The sequence below is a fragment of the Gymnogyps californianus genome, chromosome 3 (genome assembly GCF_018139145.2).
Source record: "Gymnogyps californianus isolate 813 chromosome 3, ASM1813914v2, whole genome shotgun sequence".
In the NCBI taxonomy this organism is placed as follows: Eukaryota; Metazoa; Chordata; class Aves; order Accipitriformes; family Cathartidae; genus Gymnogyps; species Gymnogyps californianus.
The window spans coordinates 102,909,176-102,931,008 of NC_059473.1; the positions used below are offsets into that span (position 1 = coordinate 102,909,176).

Below are 21,833 nucleotides of genomic sequence, written 5' to 3' on the forward strand. Positions count from 1 at the left end.
CTAAAAAGTATAATCATCAGTACAGCCATCTGAATTGCTGATTATGAGCTGTTTTCTGGCCATTTCGATCTCTTAACTCATTCTGTGGATTTCAGCCACATGAATGATTTGCTGACTTTTTTTTCTGTATGTTTTAAAAATGGTGTATATATTTACATTGTTTTCCACATGAGCTTCTTAGAATATCTGGGCACAAGCCAAAATTAAGATAGGAATGTTCCATAGTTTTTAGTCTATTTTATTAATTTAGTCTTTTCTTTCCAAAACCAGCTCATTCTATTGTAATTGAGTTCTTAAAGAATTAACTGTGTTGTTAGGCAAAATCCAATGATGTTTCAACCACACATTCAGTGTCATCACATGAATAATCATGAGTCAGAAATTCAGTACAAAAAATTCTTTGCTCTTGAAACAGAATGTATGCAGGAGGGGTGCCCCTCAGGGAACTTGTTTATATTCCAGAAATTCAGAAATTTTGATGAAGATAATGTTTTCCCGTGTCATCTTTTTGTTCAAATTTTCTTTTTAATTGGTTAAATCTTTGTGATTTTTTTCTCATACTCTCCTGCAAATACACATATCCATGTACAACAATGTTTTCAGTTTTCTGTAATAATTGCACATGACAATACTGTTTACGAGGAGTTGAGCAAGTATTATTATACCAGCGTACATTTCTGTGAACACAGAAATGCAGTCAAATCTCAATTCTCGCATGAAACTAGATGTGGAATAATACTGTTTGTCTGGGTTATGCTCATGGTATAAATCCCATCGTGAGGGTTAGTGAGGCAAACAGGCGCACAGAGACTGTGTAGGTGATTTTCCTTTGTATGCCTTGCTGTCCTATTCACAATTTCATGCTGCATTTTTCTCGCTGTATGGTCTTGTTGCTGGTTAGGTATGTTAAGGCAGATTACTGTCACACACATGAACACTCACCAGAAAGTCTTTGGACCAGTCCTGTTACATCCACCAAAATTGTGGTTTGCATGGATTTTTATGCTACAGTTTTACCAAATTGGTTGATATCTAGGAATATTCTTCGGCCCTGGCTTTCACTAGTCTGTACTTTTTACAATTGCCCATGGTTAGCTTTTGGCTTTTACTAACTACTTCTTTCCCAAGGAATTCCTGGGCATGGTTTGGAAGCCAAAATACGTCCAGCAGGCAGTTTGGTTACACTCGCCCTGCTTTGGAGGCTGAGACTTTCCTAGTGTAGATGCAGTTGTTCCATATCAGTTTGCCTCAGTGCTCAGGAATGTTCCTGGGTACATTTAATTTAACAATATAGATGTAGGCTAGATGTCCGACCCAGACAACACTCTGATTGCCTACTTCCCAGCAAAACGTAATTTGTTAAGTGCGATGCTCCAGTTAGTTACACGGAGTAGACATCTGTGTGTGCACCCTGCACTGGGAGATAAGAGCCTGTCTCTTGCCAAAAGGATGTGCAGTAGCTGTAGTGCTTAACTGCAGAGGCTGGACAGTTGTGAAGTAACAAAAGATCTGGAATTCTGGCCCTTGCAGCCAACCTTGTTGTTTGCTTGCCTGATTTTTGACCCTATGCTCTTACGTTCCTGGCTGGAAAGGGCTCTTACTCCAAGTATGTTCTCTTACAGTTGAAACACTTGTTGATGGCATTGGAGATGATCTACTCCAAAGTGTAGGTTGCCTAAAATGAAGGTCTTTGTTTGGTAAAGCTGTAAGAATTATGCAAAAGACAGATGATACCATCGTTTTCCCTTCATTCCTTTCTACATTTACAAAAGGGCTGTCATTTCTGTATTAGTTATATGTCCTCTGAGGGAGGTGAACAACCAAAGTGCTGAGTAGATAGAGGATCTTCTAGTGTTTCTCACTGTCTGGATTTAGTTTCTGGTCCAGTGTTCTTAACCATGGGAGCACCTATTTTTTTCCTGTATTTAGGGGAAGAGGGAGGGTGGAGATAACAAATTCAATTGATCCCCTTAGGTTATTAATTTTTAGTCACTGGGATTCCTAGGTAAAGCCTATCTTATTCAGATTGGTCTGCTGGTCCTTATACTCTCATCATTGCTGGCATGAAATCCTGGCTTCACTGAAGCCAGTGGAGACATTCCAGCTCTGATTCAGTTTTATAAACATAGGCATCTACCGATACTTGAAATACCTTAGGGTATTCCACCTGGCCTCCATATTCTGTTCAAGAAAGGTGCAGGTTTCCTTTTCTTCCTGTCATATCTGCTAGGTCATTTGTGTATGGGAGTACAACTCAAATGGCTCTAAATGCTCGTGCTTACATTACTGAATAGAAAGCCTCCTTTCATATAGCAAATCCAGGATTTTCTCTCTTATGCTTAGTTTTTTTATAATCGCAGTGTTTGCCTACAGGTCCTTTGTGTGGTTGAAGTTTTGATTGTGTGCTTAATAAATGATTAATCATCCTCTTTTTCTTCTCTGCTTGCTTTGGACTCTTTTCCTGTGCACGTACAGCTTTTGTAAATCAGTTGCTCCCGATCGTGTTTGGTTGATCCATGGCAAGGCAATAGGCATAGATCATCAGCCTCCTCTGGCTTTCCTTCTGTAAATCTGACCCATTTACTTTTCTCCTTCTCTGGATTTTATCATTCCATTAATTTCTGCAGTCACTTAGATTTTGGAACAGCATGCAGGCATCTGGCAGAAACCCAGGACAGCGTGCTTTCCTGTCATACTTGCGCTTACAATGAGTTGCAGCTTTTTGGCCATATAATAAACCATCCTTTATCTGATCTTTCCATGTTAGAATGTGGAAACTAAATGTCTTTAACGAAATTTCTGGGGCTATTATGGGTTCAGTTCAAAACCCATATTACTTGGAAATTCTTGTAAGATACACATAGTTCATTTTAACATGTGCTCACTCTAGAATAGCTAAGGTTCTCAGCTGTGAAAAATGGCATCATTAGACTTTGTTACTTTCCTGTTCCTTTATGAAAGGCAGGGTAAAAATTCTTTATATAATAAGGAATTGGCAATCTGTTTTCTGCATGGAAAATGCTACCTGTTAAAGTGAAAACCACAACTATTATACTTCCTTCTTACATTCTTCCTTAAAACTTCCTTGAGCAAGGATAGCTGCAGAAAGCTGGGAGTTAGGCAGCTTGTGCACATATAGCGATCTTTGATAATCATCATGTTTCATAAACTTTCAGTTATGCTTTCTCACTCGTCACTTGTGCTGTATCCCATCTATGATGTTTCAGAAATTACTACATTGATCTGAGGCTTTTTATTTGTTGCATGCTTGGCCAGATGCACCACAATGCAGTTACCTAATTTTTCAGATTTTTTGGTTCCAGTCATGATGTCTTTTGAACTTTCACACTTATTTAAATATATCAGATGCAAGATTATCTGTCATGCTTCTCTGATGGGTCAGATGCCTTCAAAACCAGGAAATTTTTTAGGAATAGATGATCCTTGGGAGTGCACCATAGTAAATATGAAGTTGTGCAATGTATTTTTTTTTATAGCCAGTAGGATAACTTCTTGGATAGGTCTGTGATGCAGTTCTCACTTCAGAACAAACATAATGTGCTGTCTTCAACACAGACACAAACTAGAGTACTGTAAATGCCAAATGATGTCACTTTCTTTATATAAGAGCATAGTATTTAGCAAAGTAAGTCAGAAAAATATCAGTTCTTTTTTTATAAGTATGGAGACTCCCCAGCGAACAGAGACGAGTGACAGAGTATCAGCGTGCATTATGGTTGAGTCTAGTATGGACCACAGTTGTGAATAAGCATCCTTGTATAACAAAGTGAACAAGCCATAATGGAAGAGCAGGAATCTCACTTTTCTAGCTCTAGGCAGTCTAAAAAAGAGACTGCTAGCTGGCTGATATGATGAAAACATCAAGCTGTAAAAGTTTTAAACTCTTTTCCCTAGCTATAAAAGTATATTGATCTAAACTCTGTTATTGCAAGTTAGAACTAGCCTGCCTAGGTATGTAGGTGAAGTATTGAGTATAGTGGAGCCTTTCTTATCTCATTCACCGGTATGTTACTTTTCTCACACTTTATGCTTCCACGTTGATCTGGTTTGCCAAATGTGGGAACTGGCAAGCACTTGCAGTGCTTCCTGGCTGCAAGAGGGGTCCTCTATTTTGTTATCTGTTGTACATGTCACTGGCACCATGGGCTGAAGAATGTTTATTGTGGGGTGAAGTACTTTGCCACAGTATTACAAGCTTTTCCACCCTTCCATGGCATCAAGATGCTTTGCATCTTTCATTGGCATGAAAGTGCTGAAGTACTGCTGTTGCCATGACATGCATTTGTTTCCCAAACATCTTAGAGATTTTGTACCATACAAATGAACTTGGCTCTTAGTCCATGCTGGGGTCTCTTCAGCCAATGAGAACTTTACCCTGGGATGACATAGGCTACAATTTTAGGGACAAGGAGCATCTTTTTGGAAGAAGATGTCTAGTACTTGAAATTACTGCAAAAATTTTCTGCCTTAGGACAGCTGTGTATAAGACTTGACAATTTCCTTGCTTTTATGAGTGTAGTGTTAAAAGGCTTAAAAATAAGTATTTCTATATAATATCAAAATTTCACTGCTTTATGCAGCCCTATATGCCAACAGAAGCTATTCAGTCATCTTCTTAGCCCAGACTGAGCTAAAGTACTTGCCATCATGAATGAACCTGGCAGTTCAGAGGTAACATGTTGTGTACGTGGTGCCAGAGGCAACAACACTCACAGCACCTAAGGAATTTACTGCACATTAATATCAATATAAAATATGTGACTCAGTCCTAGCGTGCTAACATTAAAACCCTTCCACAGTCCTGAAATGGACTCCTCAGTGTTATAGAGGTGGTGCCAAAGGAAACGAAAATCAAACGTAAATAGCCTGTAGCAGGTAACAGGACTGATGCAAAATAAATTTTGAGAGACAATAGAGGTGTTTTCGAGATATGTGAAAACAGTTGCTGGGATGCTGTGGTTACAGAGGCAAAGTGTTTTTTGTCAAGCTGTTTAATAGTTATGAAGATAAAATTACAACATATGTTATCAATTAACAAAATGTAAATTTGCTAAAGTAATTTTACATTCAGAAATTACAGAAGAACAATTTCCTGGAGCATAGTCATAAATATTTCTTTCAGAAGCAGAAGGAATTCATATGCACACAAAATATACTTTAGTTACGCCTGTGTTAAATAGCTTGCTTTTGCCCATGTAAAGAAGTGATAGTCTGTGAGGTCAATGCATACCAGGAGTGTCCGAGTTCTGCATCTCACCCATCTGAATGGTCATCTTATAATTAATTTCTCAGTCTCTGAGGGAGAGAAAAAACTCTTTTCTGCCTACTCATATAGATGCAAATACACATTATTTGATATTTGCAGACTGCCTATAAATATAAATCATTATATAAGTGCTAACTTCAAGTAACCTATACAGTAAATTTATTTGTTAAGGGTTTTTCAAGTATAGCCTGTTTCAACGTGACTAAAAATTTTCTTTTGAGATTGATCCTTTGTAACTTGCTTAAATAAGAAAAGAATAATTGTGCTAAGCTAATATTTGAAATAAATAAGGAGTATCCAGATGTATGAAACAAACCTCGAAACCAAGTAGGGATAGTCTGTTCGTGGCAAGCAGCAGAAGAAATTATGTTCTGTGGGAAATGGCCAGTATAGAAAATATGCAGAAGGCAGAAGATAATGCTGGGGGAATGTTTCATTGGCAGAACAGGTAATGGATTTGAAGGAAAACAGGCCAGGATGTATGATGGAGATGCTGAGAAGGCCTACACTGTACAAGTATTCAAATGAAATGAGAAAGAATTTCAGGTTGGTGATGATTAGCTGAGTATATTGCATATATCATACAATATTGTGCAAGATTCAAGTTTCACTATAGGTGTGTATTGGAAGAGTTGCAAGGTCATCAGCCTGTTTTTTTAAAAAAAAACATATTTCAGTTTATGTATTTGTGACATAGTTTTAGCTTGTCCTTATGTTTTGGCAAAAGCATAGCAAGAATTTTTTACAATTAAAAGAATCATGCATTGATCACAGCTAAAATTTCACCAGCAAGGAGGGTTGCAGTGCTCATTTTACTTATAGCAGAGACCCTACATGCAGTTATATCCTACTTAGGAGAAAGTAGTATTTATAAAGTATAACTGCTTGTATTGATAATGCAATAATCTCTTCTTCAATAATTGACATTCAGATTTATCAAACACTGTGATCAAAATTGAAGTTACTCATCAAATCACATCTTTAGCTGTTTGTGGGTTTAAGCCAGAATCTTTTAAAATAAACTTTTTATTTTATGTGCATGGTTAATTGAATTTCCATATTATAAATTCCCATTTGTCATCAAGCATAGACTAGTTTACATTTGACAACTCCATGAAAAATGGTCTAAGAGAAGCCCAATGAATTGGAGTAGAGAAAGCTCATGAGATGATTGAGTTTTGCAGTTGATGTCTTTCTCTTTTTCTGCTTTAAGTGACAACTGATTGAGAAAAGCAGCCATCCAGTTGCAGTTCTGTATAAATCTGCCTTTCAGTGATAAGTCATATTAGGCTGTGTTCTTAAAAAGCTGATACAGTCTAAATTGTGAAGGGATTTCAAGTCTCTGACCCTTAAATATATGCACAGCAAATAAAAAGCAAAAAAAAAAGTACCCCAATACTGCATAGCTGACAAAAATAGGATGTTCTTTTGTTTATGAGGATACTTATATTTCATCTACAGTTTTAAGTATGTCACTCTGTCTCTGAATAATGTAAATAACAGAGGCCATACTTATACAATGTGGAGCATCCAAGCCTAGTAGAAACAAGCTGACAATGATCTGCTGAAATGCAGTATCATACAGAGACACCAAATAGGAACCCACTCCATGTCTTGAGAAGCCCTGGTCCTGTGGGCTAGGAAGCCTGGTATTTTACCAGAGCCTCTTAGTAGAGGTAATGAACTTAGCTACAATACCAACACATCTATATTGCTTCCAGTTCCATTTCTAGCTTGTTCAAGGCTAGCTGGGGACTTCTGCACACATCCTGTTATACTATATTACACATCCCAGGAGTTATTTGATTTCTCACTCTTTGAGGCTGTCTTTTTATGATATTTTTTGAATGCTAAATTATGATTAGGAACCTCTGGTTTTGATCATAAATTTAAGCTGAGTTTTCTAAGCAGCACAAGAGTTTAAGTAATACAATTTTTATCTGCCTAGTACTTAGACTCTAGTACTTAACTCTAGTAACATTGCTGCAAGTGAATGATTGAGTGAAATCTTTGGTTCTGTTCTTAAGAGATGCTCAACACTTCCTGGTACATAGCGAGTGCCCTCAGGAGTACAGGCTGACATAGAAGCTCAGAGCATTTAGTTACATGCAGAACTTTGCAGCATACTGCCATTGGTACAGCCCTGAAAATGTCACAAGTAGTTGTTCTTCTAGCTTGCTCAGCAAATACTAAATAGGTCTCAGGAGCCTTTTCTGGCATTGATAGTCTTAGACTGTTTCTGTTACAGGTTCTGTTAAAAACAAAGGTAGTGGAATAGACCTTCTTTTTCTGTTACATTTCTTTGTAAAGTTCATGTAATTACTTGTGTGCATTAATATTGAAGTGCTTTGGTGCCTTTGTCCCTATGGTTCTAGTACCCTGTCAATTATAAGGACCACTGCAGTAGCAGATCTTTGCTTGGAAAAGCAGGATTAAAATATATACTTGTATGACAGATTTTACTCTTGAACTCTCCATGACTTCTAATAAGCACCTGTTAGCTGCAAAATGACCAGTATTCTTTTTAACTTTAGCTCAATGTAAAGCTCAGAAAAAAAATCAATGTATGGAAAACAGAGAAGGAGAGGCAGAGAAATAGAAGCAGAGACGGCAGATAAGCATTTTTAAATCTAAATTTGAAAAAAAATAATACAAAGTAGGAAACTATATGAAACCTTGACAATTCTTTACCCCAAATCTAACAGATCTTTCATAGTTTTGTGTGTGAGAAATGTAAATGCTGTAGCTTAGATTTATATACTAAGCCTTCAATTTATCCTGGAAGATACAATTAGTTTTGCACAGCTACATGGAAAATAATGATTTGTGACTGTGAATGCAGACAGAATCAGAATGCCAGGTCTAGAGATATTGTAATTCCTTTTCTCTTCGCATATGCTTTGGCTCAGAAACGGGGGAATGTTTTCTGTCAAATACACATTATCTCTAATTGCTTGATTACTAGATCCTTGTAAGTAGTAGATCCAATTACACATAAAATAAGGAATGGTATCAAGTATGGTACCTTGAATCACCATTCTTTGTGTTTGTTGTCCACTAGTTCTTTGTGAATCCCTTATATTGCTGTGAGAGGTAAAGAAAACAAGCTGTGTATTACAAAGAAAAGCAATAAAAGCACGTCTTTGTCCTGAGTTCTGACATTTTCATTTCTTGATTTGAGAACAAAATCCATATCAATTCAAAAGTGACCATTTGTTTGGCAGTATTTGTGCACTGAATTTATAATACTCCAAGGTGACACTAGTGCTCACTCACATCGTGATTAGAAAAGCTGTCTAATGACCTGTTCAAATATCCACCTTTTTTGTTCCTTAACCATCCATTCAATACGTCAACATTATTTTATTTAATAAATACATAAATTAATTCAATAAACATCTTTGTTAACTTTTCCTTGAACTGTTTGGAGGGCTATTTTAGGAGGACTTCCTCGTACTCAAATATACTCTGCAAATGTAAATTCAAGTGTATTATATCAACTTTATGATGTTACTTTTATTGATTGGGCATATCACTTCCATGGTACATCCCATTAGGACAAAAGTAACTTTTACATCCTAATCTGAAATTTCATTTATGCTTTGTGTAAATGAATATTTTATAGTTAAAATTTCTAGTGATTCTGTTTTTTTAAAAAATATTGAAATAAGTAAGCTAAAGTAAGAATGTAACTATTTTTCCCCAAATAGTAGCAGTAATAGTGCTTCCACTATATAGTGGAATAATAGTGCTTCCAAAAAATACTTCCACTTTTTTAAACCAGATTTTCCTGAGCTAACCTCAGCTTCTAAATGCAGTTGTCAAATACACTGACATAGATCCGGCATAAATAGAAACCACTGAACCAAATTAACAAACACCCTGTAAACTGTCAAGTTACATAGACTTTCTAGGTGTGTCTGTTTCAGCGTTCATTATTATTTCTATTTAAAATGCTTCAGTTATTCCCAAAATGAGATTAGGGAGAGTAGGATATTATTTGTGTATGTTAAACAACTAATTAAAGTGTTTTAATAGGGTTACCCAGCATTTCCCTGTTAAGAAGCAGAAAGTCAAAATTCGATTAAAAGATCATTCTGGTGTTAGGCATATAGTCCTTTCTCTGAAAAAAAAAGTTGGAATTTGACAAGGTCTAAGCTTTCAAAACCCCAAAATCTAATTTAGGCATTAAAATGAATTAAGGCTTTCAAAAATGTAGTACAAGGTAGCTGGACACTTAGAAGATGTAAAGTATTACTCAGATGCTAAGTATTGATATTTAGAATGCTGAAATACTAAAAAACATTGACTAAGCTTCTTAAAAATTAATATCATATGTTAAACAAACCCTAGTTAATATCTTTCTATATCACTGGTGGTAACACTGAGAGAATTTTATTTTAGATGAAAAAAGGATTAATAAAATTCTTAACTTATCAAAATGATCAGCAAGTCCTGGCCTCAATATATACTATGCAGTATTTAATTTAGATTAGTGTCTGACATGACACTTAATGAGATAATTTGGTAACACAGTAGTAATAGGGAATCGTATCTTGAACTAGGGACATGATTCAGAGTAATAACCTGAAGACGTTAAGTGGCACTGGTGCCGTTCATTTAAAACTACAGCCTGAGAGTCCTTTCCTTATGGGTGGAGTTCAGAGAGAGAATTAATTTTGCAAAATAATTAATTAGGGTCAGAAAAAAGTTACTTTTGGAAATCTCACTTGACTGGGTAACTTGAAATCTGAAGAACAGTGGGCAGTAAGAGATTCAATTGCTACTTAACAATTACTGTTCTTCATCTATCATGGTAGCTTTCAATTATTTACAATTTACTCCATGTGCTACAGTAAGCTCCGAGCATGAGAAGCAAGTGAGCTAAGTTAACTGGCTTTTGTCTTCATGAGCTTCTGAGCTGTCGTAAGCTTTCCAGCACAGCATGTGCTTTCAGTCTGCACTTCTGCAAAAGCAACTTTACAGTCTGAGGTTTTGTGGGAGCTTGTATGTGTAGAGTGATCGGACAGGCCTGTGTTACTATATTAGCTTGGTTATAACCTGATAGAAAGAGTATGTCTTTCATGCCTTTCAAGAAGGATGTGAACTTTGAGTCAGCTTTTAGGCCTTTTATAATTGTTCAGATGTCAAGTGAAGACTTCAATGAGAAGGGGAACTTTCATTATCCCCGAAGGGCATTCATAATGGGTCCCAGATATAAAATCAAATAAATATTTAAAATTATTTGCACCACTTAACCATGTAAATGTAATGAGAGCACAGTGAGGCCCTGTAGTCTGCTTCCAGCTATGCGTAACTCCTAAGTGATTTCTAAAATGAAGGTGCTCCTGGGAAGTAAGTTGTTTTGGGTTCTTCGGTCAGTATTTGAGATGGATCTGCACTGAGTAGTGTGGTGACATCAGGAGGAGTCTGAATCCACAGTACTGTGCAAGCCTGAAGTTTTTAGTCTTCAGACTTGCATGGTTTAAAATTACATCTGTCTGAAATGTACCAGTGAAAGGATTTTTCCAACAATGTCTCCTGATCCAATGAGCTTTCAATTATGTCTTCATGAATTTTCACAAGAAAATTAAACTCTAGATTTTGTTGCTATGAGAAATGGGAAAATACGACATTTTTAACCTAGAGAATCAGAATCTCATTTAACTATATTTAAAATGTAATCCTGTATGCTTGCTCTAATTCTGTTGCTTAGTTTTCATTATAAAAGCGGGAAGTAAGCCAAAAGTGTGTATTTATGGCCTACAGTAGCTGAAACAGCAGTTCATCGGAAAGATCGTGCCACAGCAACTATAGATTTAGGCCTTTTTTTGGTGCCTGCCACCCCTCCTGCCAGTTGCCAGGCAACACTGGCAGTCCCGGTATGCAGTACATTGCAGATAAACCCGCACCGGGCTTTCTCTGCACATACCTTTTTTCATCATGGCTTTAACTATTCCTGATTCCAACTCAATGGTTGTCTCTTTTTACATTGGAGCTGCATTTATTACCTATTGAAGACCACTCTAGTAATAACAATTAACCTTTCATGTTTTTTAATATCTTCCAGTGTGACTTATGCATACAGAAATTGCTCTGTGAAATACAGTTGTCTTTTAGATGGAACAAACAACTGTTTAGTCACAGCAGCAGAACTCACAGCTTTTTGGGACATATAATGAGAAAGAATGCAGCTATTTAAACAACTGGGCCTCTATTTCAACAAGTGGATTTAAGTAGACAGTATTTAATTATATGGCTGTAATTTAGTCAGAATGAGGTTAATGCTTCTGCTCTTTGAAGATACTTCCTTTCCTTTTTGTTCACTTTGAAAATCAGGGTTAAGTTCTTTGAAAGCTAGTAAAATGAAAAGAGCACAACTGCTTAGCACTGCGCTTGCAACTTTTCTTAGTGTATTTGAAAATAATAGATCGTCATCTACTCAGTCCTTGTTGGAAACATGCAAGTTTTCCTTTGGAGGTCAGTAATTCAAATAACCTGTGTAACTGGATGGATTCTCAAGTCACAAGGGTTTAGTAGTAGGCTGTGGTATCTGAAACAGCTTCTCCTCATGAACAATTGTTGCATAAGCTTGTTTGCTTTTTCAGTAATACTTATCACCTCATTTGGACGGCAGTCTCTTGCTCCTATACCTGGCAATGCTATTACCAGAATTGCTTTTAGCAGATGGTAAAAAGGCAGGATTGGAAAGACAAGGTGGCTTCAGATGCTAGTGGTTAGGAAAGAACCAACAGCACATTACCCAGATTTGTGTATCCATAGACACTTTAACAGCCTTGTTTTAAGAACTGCTAATTATTCATTTAAAATATCACTGCCCCCCCTAATGCAATACTTTGGTTATAAGTGCTGTTACCTGAAACATGAATATAATAGAAACTTCTTAATAATAAAAGTAGAATAATTCTACTGTAGAAACCTCTTAATAATAAAAGTGGAATAATTCTGCTGGGACAGCTTGAATTCAAGCTATAGTTGCAGAATCATAACAGAAGACAAAATAATATGATAAAAGGATGTCTCTTGCTCCACCTTGAACTTGGAGCTGATTACTACAGTTCAGGCATTTCTAGCAATAGGAAGTAGCAGGTCCAAATGTCCTGCAAGCTTTGTTGGCTGGAATTTGGTGAAGGATGCTGTCAATGGTGCTATTGTCATCCTCCCAGGGTATAAGTGTCCAGTCTTGTAGTTACAAGTGTTGCAATCAAACCTGTTCACTTTGATGAAACCTGGCTTCACACTGCTATAAACCTCCCCATGCCTGTATTTGTTAGGTCATGATGCTATTTAGTAGCCTGTTGTTCACTTCAACAAAGAGCAGGCGAGGAAGGCTGTACATTCAGCATAAAGCTTTTATTGAAATGCAGACCTTATAAATCACTGCTCACACTTTAAAAAGGAAAACAACTGACTTACAAATGCCTATTAAAATATTTTGCTGCTTCTGTAAGTGCAGAGAGCTTTTCAAAGCAATCTCCTTCAGAGTAATTAGGATGATGAGGAGGAGGAGGTACCATTTAAACTAGTCTTAATTCTGACACAGTATGTAGATAGCCCTCCTGTTTGGAAAAATCAAGCTTTCTGAATGCCATTTACTTAAGCCTATGATGCTTTAGTGATCTCTTCTTGACACAGGCATCCAAGTTTAGGAGTCAGAGAGCATATAATTTTATACTTGGGCTCCAGCAAGTATGATAGTAAGCAGGTCTGCTTAATGGCAGCTTTCTAATAATGCAACAATAGACATTATGACTTCAGTTGGCAGCCACCCACACACAGAGCCACCTACACATCACCAGAATCCAAAGCTGAGATTTTAGATTTATATTCTGAGAGCTATAAAGTTATTAAGAAAAACCTCTTCCTGTCAGTGAGAAGATGCTTTTGGAGCACTTTTTTTCCCAAACAACAAATGATCTTGATTGGAATCTTAGTACCATATTAATATTTCAGCCTGGTGATAATTTTGTCTACTTGTGATAGGGAGGAAGGAAGAATTTGGAGCTAGTGCAGCTACAGCTACCAAAACTCAACTTTCTTCTCCATCCCTTTAACTCTTTTGATTCTATTAATGGTTTTAACCTCACCATGAATACATTTGTGTGCATTGTAAGTTAGGAGTTAAAGTACTTCAGTACTAGAGTGTTATACAAGTGGTTCACATAGAAAGGTTTTAAACATAACAGTATTAACTAAAGTAAAATTCTATAAATACAAAATTTTAGTGTTAAATGTCTACTCTTTGTGACTTAGCAAATGAATATTTGCATTATTTGCAAATATTTCTGTTTTTCTTTACTTGAAGCTATGGCACTGTATACCAGAACTTCATTTAATGTCTGAAAATTACCATGTCAGGTGGGTGAGAAGCAGCTTGATATTCTTGCTTTACTTTCACTGTTCTAAATGTGCTGCTCAGAAACTGTTTTGAGGACAGTGTTAGGAATTTCACCATGGGTACTTTGTTGTATTGTTTAGAAACCTCGCAACATTAATGATTTTTTTTGTCATCAGTTTCATGTTTTGTACAGCAATGAAGTGAAAGGGTTTCAAACAACTGTCACGTCCTCTATACAAATCCTAAAGAGCACCAGAGATTCAGTGGGGGGAGAAGACTGTGTGAGACCATGTGATAAAAGCTCTGCCTGCTCCTTTATACCTCTGTAATGGAGGCTCATAAGGTTTTCTGACATTGAACATTGCACAACTACTGGGTTGCACTACAACCCAGTTGGCTTGACTTGCTCTTGTCCCGTTATGTTTTGAGGCAGACAAATTATCAGAATTTGCTAAAACTTAGAGCTTCAGGAAGCTCCATTACAGTATACTGGTCATGGGTGGGACTTGGATTCTTAGGCCAGCTCTTGAAACTTGCTTAATATAGAAGCACAAGAAAAATTAGTAATGTAATGAAAAATTAGTCCTGGATGGCTGACAGTGAGAATAGCTTTCCAGTCAATCTCCAGTTGCAAGTAATATAATTTTGAAAGAACAGATTGAGGTTAAAATTTGGCCTCTTTCCAATGTGAAGTAGTTTCACCTGACCAGGTTCAAACCGGGGCACTAACTGTGTGATATTGGCAGTAATGTGATAACATGTCATTATCTATGCCATTTATTTCAAGGTGGGGTAAGTGGCGAATGTAATATGACAGGGAAAATCAAAATCAAATCACAGTGTATCAATTCATATTAATGCTCACTTCAGTAGGTCAAAACAGTTCCTTAGACACAGACTTGAAGGGCCAGAATATGCTTCTTAGAGTCTGCATCCACCTCTGAGATGAGACTCTTTTCCTTTGTAAGTGCAGATCTAGCTATATTGCCATTCCTCTTTCACCAGCTCAAAAATAACCTAGCAGCTGCACAGGAGTTGGAACCTTCTAATTAGCTCTAAGAAGCTTGAAGGAAGACACGGCAGATTTTGAGAAGAAAAAGTAAGTCAATTGGAGCAATAGATTTTCTGAGTTTTGGACATCTAGAATTAATTTTAGTTCTAATAATGTCAGTGGGCATGTTGCCATCCTCTTCAGTTGAAATGGCATATGGCCCTCCAGGAGGTGCCAGTTGGGAAGCTATTATAAGCAGTCTGGTAACTAGAATCAGTGTAGATTCGTTACCACTAATGGCTGATTCTCAGTTGGACAGTGAAAGATAAAGTGAGGGATAAATGGTGAGAAAAAAAAAAGATAATTTTTAAAAAGTGTCTAAAAGCTGACTACAGCACCTTTACAGATGTTAGGGATTACTCGGTGCAAAGTGAGCTCTTAAGAGAGGTTTAAAGTTCAGGTATTTCAGCTACGTTAAAAGAAAAAAACCCATTACTTTACATCTTTTTGAAAAAATTATGCCTAACTGTTGACTGTGTGTGATTGACCCTCTATAACAATATCCCTGGGCCTCTCAACAAAAAATGGTCTCTTGAATGATCTGCCTTTGTGTTTACAACTGGTTGTTTACTTAAACCATAATGTTTTCAAAACAGGAAACATGCAAAATGAAGACTATGCATTGATGTATTAAAGTGGACTTTATTTTTCCAAAATGAATAAAATGGAACAGCTGGCAGGACAGAATACCATTCTGTAAGCAGAAAGCTGCGGCAAACGTTGCGTTTGTACTGAGTGAAAAAAATCTTATTAGAGCACTGTAAAATTCTTCTGGAGCTCCATGTCTGTGTAGGACTTAATATCTGTGTTTCTGACTCTGTTGATGGCTACTTTTTTGAAAGAGAAAGATTCTGTTTTATATTTAGAGCAAAATAGATAAGCTCATTTGTCTCTATCAACACTTATTCTAACATTGACATTTTCATGTATTAAGATACACTTTTTCATCCTACTCTGCAATTTGCTATAGTTGCCTACATCATCATTAGATTAATACTGCATTAGTAAAGATGACAGGAGATTTGCAATAAATGCCATCCAGTTATGTTTACCAGTGTTTGAGTTTGTGAGTGAATCATATCCTTTTTCTGCAAATATAAAAAAACCAGATTTTGGGAGGGCAAGGAGAACTAGACTCCTTTAAGTTTTTCTCTTACCTGTCCCCTCTGAGTTTATTCCAAATTGTTCTATCTGGGTAACTGCTTTCATACTAGAACAAATGAATGAGGTATGCCCCTCCCAAAATTAACTTTTCTGTTTGTATTTAAAACACAGCTGTGCATGATTTATCCCTGTACTAGTAGATTGGTGTCAAGGTCCTCTGTGTCTGTGTGTTAACTAGTTGATTTTAAATGACTAATGGGAAGAGGCTGTATTCAGTAGACAGGAGAGTCAAATTACAAAATACTTACAAAACTTTTACTGAGATTGGCGAAATGAAGGGATCCATATTCTTTGCTTCAGACTCTCACCTATATTCCTCATTTCTTCCTGCTTGAACTTCTGGTTAGCTGACCATTGGGCTGGAGTGGTACTGGAAAAACATCTGACCTTCTTATGACATGTACCTGAGTACAAATTCCCTCTTGCTGGAGAGGAAGTGTTTAGGTCCATTTGTGGATTATTTTAAACCATTTAAAATGGTGATAAAACTGTAAAGAGACAGAAATCTCATAGTACTGCAAAAGTTAGTGATGAGTATACTCTTAGGTGGAATTTCAGCAGCTTTGGTGTGGAAGATACTGCAAATTCAAAGCAATTTTGTTGTTCTAAATAAGATATGTGGGGTTTTAGTTGAACACCTTATCTATAAAATCATTGTGTTAGGAAGCTGTTGTATTCATAGAGAATAATTTGAGATCACATTTAACAATACTGGAAGAAGACAGAGCTTCTCTTGCAAGATTTAAAACCTTGCTCTTGCAAGATTTATCAAGTAGACTGTTTCCTATGTTCTTAAAAGGTATTTTGTATTTTAAATATGTTAGAATCATTTCAACATTTTCTTTCTATTCTGCTTGATCATTAATTGGAAGAATAAACTACTTCAATTCACTGAACTTATTTCCTACAAAAATTCCTTTCTGCTAACCCCTGAGCACAACACCACTCCAATGCTCAAGGAGCTGGTTTGGCTTATTCTGTCACCAAGGAGTGTTGTGAAAGACAGTTTAACCTACAGGTTTTCCACAGTAATATCAGACATATCTGTGACTTGTGTGTGTCTAATCAATTCAGCGGTTGTGCTGTTACTGATCTCAATGGGTATTTTATCACAGGTCTGTTTGTTTTGTGGACCTAGTGTCTTTAGAGGTGTTTTCAGAATCTTGTTTCCAGTGTCAGGAAATTGACTTCATACAATAGTACTTTTACTCTTCATCTGTAACGTGATTTGGCTGAGGATGTATCATTATATATAGTTCTGATGTATGCTTTAGACTATTCTGTGACACCACTTATTGGACATGTTAACTAACAAAGACAATGTGATCAATTTGTGCATGGGTTATTTTATGGATAGAAAGCATAGTTCTGCTTAATAAGATCAAGTGTGCTGTCTCCTCTAATGCTTTGCCCTTTTAGGCAACTTCTTTGGTGTGTGTCCCCCCGCCCCCCAGTTAAGAATATATCTTTTGTTAACGTAGGCTCTTCTAATTAAGTCCATATTTAACCATACAACATTAGCACCATTGTGCAGTAATGTAATGATGCTCTAAAAGAGAAATAGCTGATTTCTCCTGTTCAGTTGGAAGGTTACACACACAAATGTGATCTTGTCTCAGTTTTGTGAGCTACGCACATTGGGCTCTTTTTGGCTTCGCTTCAAGTACCTGGCATTAAGAGTAAGCTACCTAAGCACTGTACTGCAAGTGAAGATGTCTAATGGACAACAATGAGATCTTGTATTGTGGATAATGATCTTGTTGACTGAGGATGAATGTGGAACAGAAGACTGAAAGGCAGTGTCCTATGGGAATGCCGGGGTTGGTCAGACCAAATAAAAGCTGTCTGGGTGTAACTGATGTTTGGGAAGTTGAGTTGTTACAGAGGAGCTCCACTCAAAGGCCCTTCTTTTTTTGGGTCTTGATCTAAAACCCTTTTAACTGTTCATGAAATAAATAGAGAGGTTGTAGTGTGTAAGTTTTTTTTATTTTGGTCCTTTGAGTGGGTAATATTTGACGTGATATATAAAGCATGAAAGGATTCTACCTAAAGGGATAAAGTGACAAGAACAATGTTCCCAGTACCCACACCGAGAAGAAAAAGCTGTTTCTCTTTCTGGGAAACAGTATGATATTTTACAGCAGTGTAAAGTAAAATGCAGCTTTTAAAATGGACAAGTATTATGCAATAAATGGGACAGTTCTAAAAACTAATGTGTGATTGATATTTGCTCTTCATATAGTTAAATATTATGACTAGTCTCTTAGATTCTCAGTCAAGAGTTGTAACAAGTAAAAGTTTTTTTAGCATTTTGTTATTGGAGATATTAAGTTTGTATGTTTGTTATTATGACATATAGATATCTGTAAGTAGATGTCATAGATGTACAGAAACATACAATAGCACAATTTAATCACAATAATTTGTTAAAAGGATCTCTGTTTAAAAGGTAGTGGTGGGCTGACCTTGGCCAGCTCTGGACACCCTCCCAGCTGCTCTTTCACTGCCCCTCCTCAACAGGACAGGGGCAGAAAATAAGATGGAAAGCTCGTGGGTTGAGATAAAGACAGGGAGATCACTTACCAACTACCATCACAGTCAAAATCAACTCAACCCAGGGAAAATTAATTTAATTTATTGCTAGTTAAAAATAGAGTAAGGTGGTGAGAAACAAAGGCAAAAGTAAAAACACCTTCCCCCACCCTTTTTGCCAGGCTCAACTTCACTCCTTCATTCCCGACTCCTCTACCTCCTCCCTGCAACCCTGAGTGGTGCAGGGGGATGGGGAATGGGGCTTGTGGTCAGTCCATAACAACTCCACTCTGCTGCTCCTTCCTCCTCACACTTCTCCCCTGCTTCAGCGCAGGTCTGTCCCACAGGCTGCGGTCCTTCAGGATCAACCTGCTCCTGCATGAGCTCTCCACGGGCTGCAGTTCCTTCAGGAAACACCCACTTGCTCCAGTGGGGTGGTCCTCCACGGGCTGCAGTGTGGATATCTGCTCTGGCATGGTCCTCTCCACAGGCTGCAGGGAAATACCTGCTCCACCACATGGTCTCCTCCATGGGCTTCAGGGAAATACCTGCTCCACCGTGGTCTCCTCCACAGGCTGCAGGGGAATCTCTGCTCCTGGAGCATGTCCTCCCCTTCCTTCTTTTCTGACCTTACTGTCTGCAGGGCTATTTCTCACACTTCTTTTTCCTCCCTCCTCGCCACTGTTGCCAAGTTTTGCCCTTTCTTAAATACGTTTCCCCAGAGGCACCACCATCATGGCTGCTGGGCTCAGCTGTGCCCTGCGGTGGGTCAGTTGGAGCCATCTGGAACTGGCTGTGTCTGGCACGGGGCAGCCCCGGCCTCTCCTCACAGAGTCCACCCCTGCAATCCCCATTGCCAGCGCTTGGGCACCTGCACCTCTTACAAAGGTCAAAGTTTAATAAACTCCGTAGGCTAGAAATTCAACCTTGACAATTTCCTATGAGAAACAAGTCTCTTTTGGAAGTAGGCAAACAGCTTGTCAAGGTCATTTCTTCCCCTAAAAGGTACGCTCATATTCCAGGAAGAATTACCTCAGAGAAACCCAATTGCCTGTGCGGTAAAGGAGAAGGGATGGGACAATCACAGCACCATTTCCCAGCTCCATCATCAATAAAATTTGACTTTGAGGAATGACAACATTCTTTCTCTCTGAAGGATTTGTGTGACTTTTATTCACTTCAGAAGCTTGCTAGGAAAAAAACCCCAAACATGAAACAAAAAAGTTTAATTTTGACTACCTGTTTAGCTTTACGTTGGCTCAATAATACCTACACTAAAGCTAGTGCAAATCTGGAAAACCTGGCTGCTAGCTAACTGCCGGGAGCTGCAGAGGGAGTGAAGCAGCATCAGACACTGGCAATCAGCCAGCTTCCGACTGACAAATAAAACCGGGTTAACTTTTTTTTTTTTGTCTTCTTTTTTTCAGACAGTGGTCATAATTATTCCAAGTATTTCAAGCAGGCATTGTTTTTTTAAATGAAGATAAAATAAAATTTTGATCAAGTTGCCTGTAAATTTTAAATTTTTATATGGCAGTTTTTGCTTGCATTATTCAGAAAGATCCTTCAAAATACAAATTGCGAGCAAAACATGTTATAGTTGATCTTTTTCTAAATATCACCAACTCCGCTATGCTTAAACTGAGGCAATTTTCAGACTGTTAATTCTTTTTTATTGGCAGAACTTTACTACATTTCTGGGCTGGAAGCATTCAGTACTTTCATAGAGTATTTTTGAAAATGAAAAGTTTGAAAATGTGAATGACCTGGATTGTTAGGGCTTAATTCATCTCTTCAGAAATTCTCAGACTTTATCTTCTATTACCAGAGTGCCTTGGGCTTCTGCTTTGTTTGCTAGGTCACATCCTCATGGCATTTTATGAAGATAAAAATACCCTTTGGTGCCATGACCTTCATGTTTTCTCTTTCTTCCCAGGGTCTGTTTTAATAGACTGTCACATAAACCTTTGTACAGTGAAATTTGTTTTAATGTTGGATGGTAGTTACTCCGTCCTTTAACACGAATTGTTATTTTTCCACTGGATGATTAAAGCCTTTCTTTCTGTGGACCTTCTGTATCAGCACATTCTTCCTTCTGTGCTTTTGGATATGAAAGCTACCGAACCTCATCTTTTTTTTTACATCTTTGGTAGTCTAGCATGATGTGCAGTTGCCTACTCCCTTAATTCAGCCTGGATTACTCTATTTTTTATTTCAATAAATTTGGTGTATTTGAAATTTTAAATTTACATTGATGAAACTCTGAATTCTTTAATGGATTGATATTTTAAGACATAAAGAAAGACGTAACATTTTCCTTAGTTGGACAGTTATGGAATATATTGTCTTTCTTTTTATGTAAGATATTAAAGAAAAGTTATAAAATCTCTTTAATACCTTTTGAGTTTCTAGATTGTTTCATTCATTAGTTTAACAGGGAATATAATGAAGAGAAAGAGATTACAATGCTATGCTTTTAGTTGGTTTTGCTAGGATTGGAGCCTTTAATACTTAAAAAACATTAATAGTTTTTTGGGTTTTTTTCCTCCACTGTGACAATGTGGCTGAAAATCAGCAACACCAGTGCTTCAGGTTATTGTCAGCTTGTTTATTTGTCTGTGGAAGCTCTTGCTGTCAACTTTAATTCTTGTATAGGTGAATTGCTTTCCTGCAAAGGTCTAATGAAATTTCATTTATGTTTCTAAACTGATGTTCTGTTTTACTAAAGTGCTTAACTGTATGATAAACTTCAAACACATGATCAGTCCATTGCATTTATTGATTTCTGTGCTTAAATAGGAGCCAGGTGTAGGGACCTCATTGAATCTAGACCTTTGATAGAAATGTTCCTAACAAATAGGAGTAGCTTTATTTGTCAGGAGATTGGGTTCCATATGGAATTATAGTGATATGCAGTATTTCTGCCCGGTAATAGTTATTCACTTGCCATTTAGAAGAATACCCCATACTTAAGTACTTGGGATGTATGAGTTTTTCTTCTTACTGTTTTTTATTTCAGAACCACAACACTTTTTGCTATAGTGTAAAAGTTTTCGTCAAAATCTAGTGATTTTTGATTGCTCTACATTGGAAAATCCATTGACCTGCAAAGACTAACTGTGCGTTAGTCATCAGGTAAGGAACTGCAGGTGAGGAACTGCAGTTTAGTATATGTCAAGCAAAGCGAAGTTTTTAGGATTAATGCTTGTTTTTAAAATTCTGAGTACATCTGCAGAAGTAAACTATAAATTATAAAGTGAAGAGCTAATTCAAATGCCCCAGCACTGAGCAATTACAGGAAAAAACCTGTTTAGACATACAAAATTTTAGCAATAAACTTCTTGTGAGATGGGGACTATTAATCTCAACCCAGTGAGGGGACATGGCCAACTCATTACAGTCAATAAGATTTTGTTCATTCACCTTGATGCAAGCTGGAG

General features: G+C 37.2%; 1 protein-coding gene across 1 annotated transcript in view; it reads left to right on the forward strand.

Moving 5' to 3' along the window:
* Positions 1 to 21,833, forward strand: part of CSMD1 (CUB and Sushi multiple domains 1) — a 1,238,313-nt gene that overhangs the window by 129,646 nt on the left and 1,086,834 nt on the right.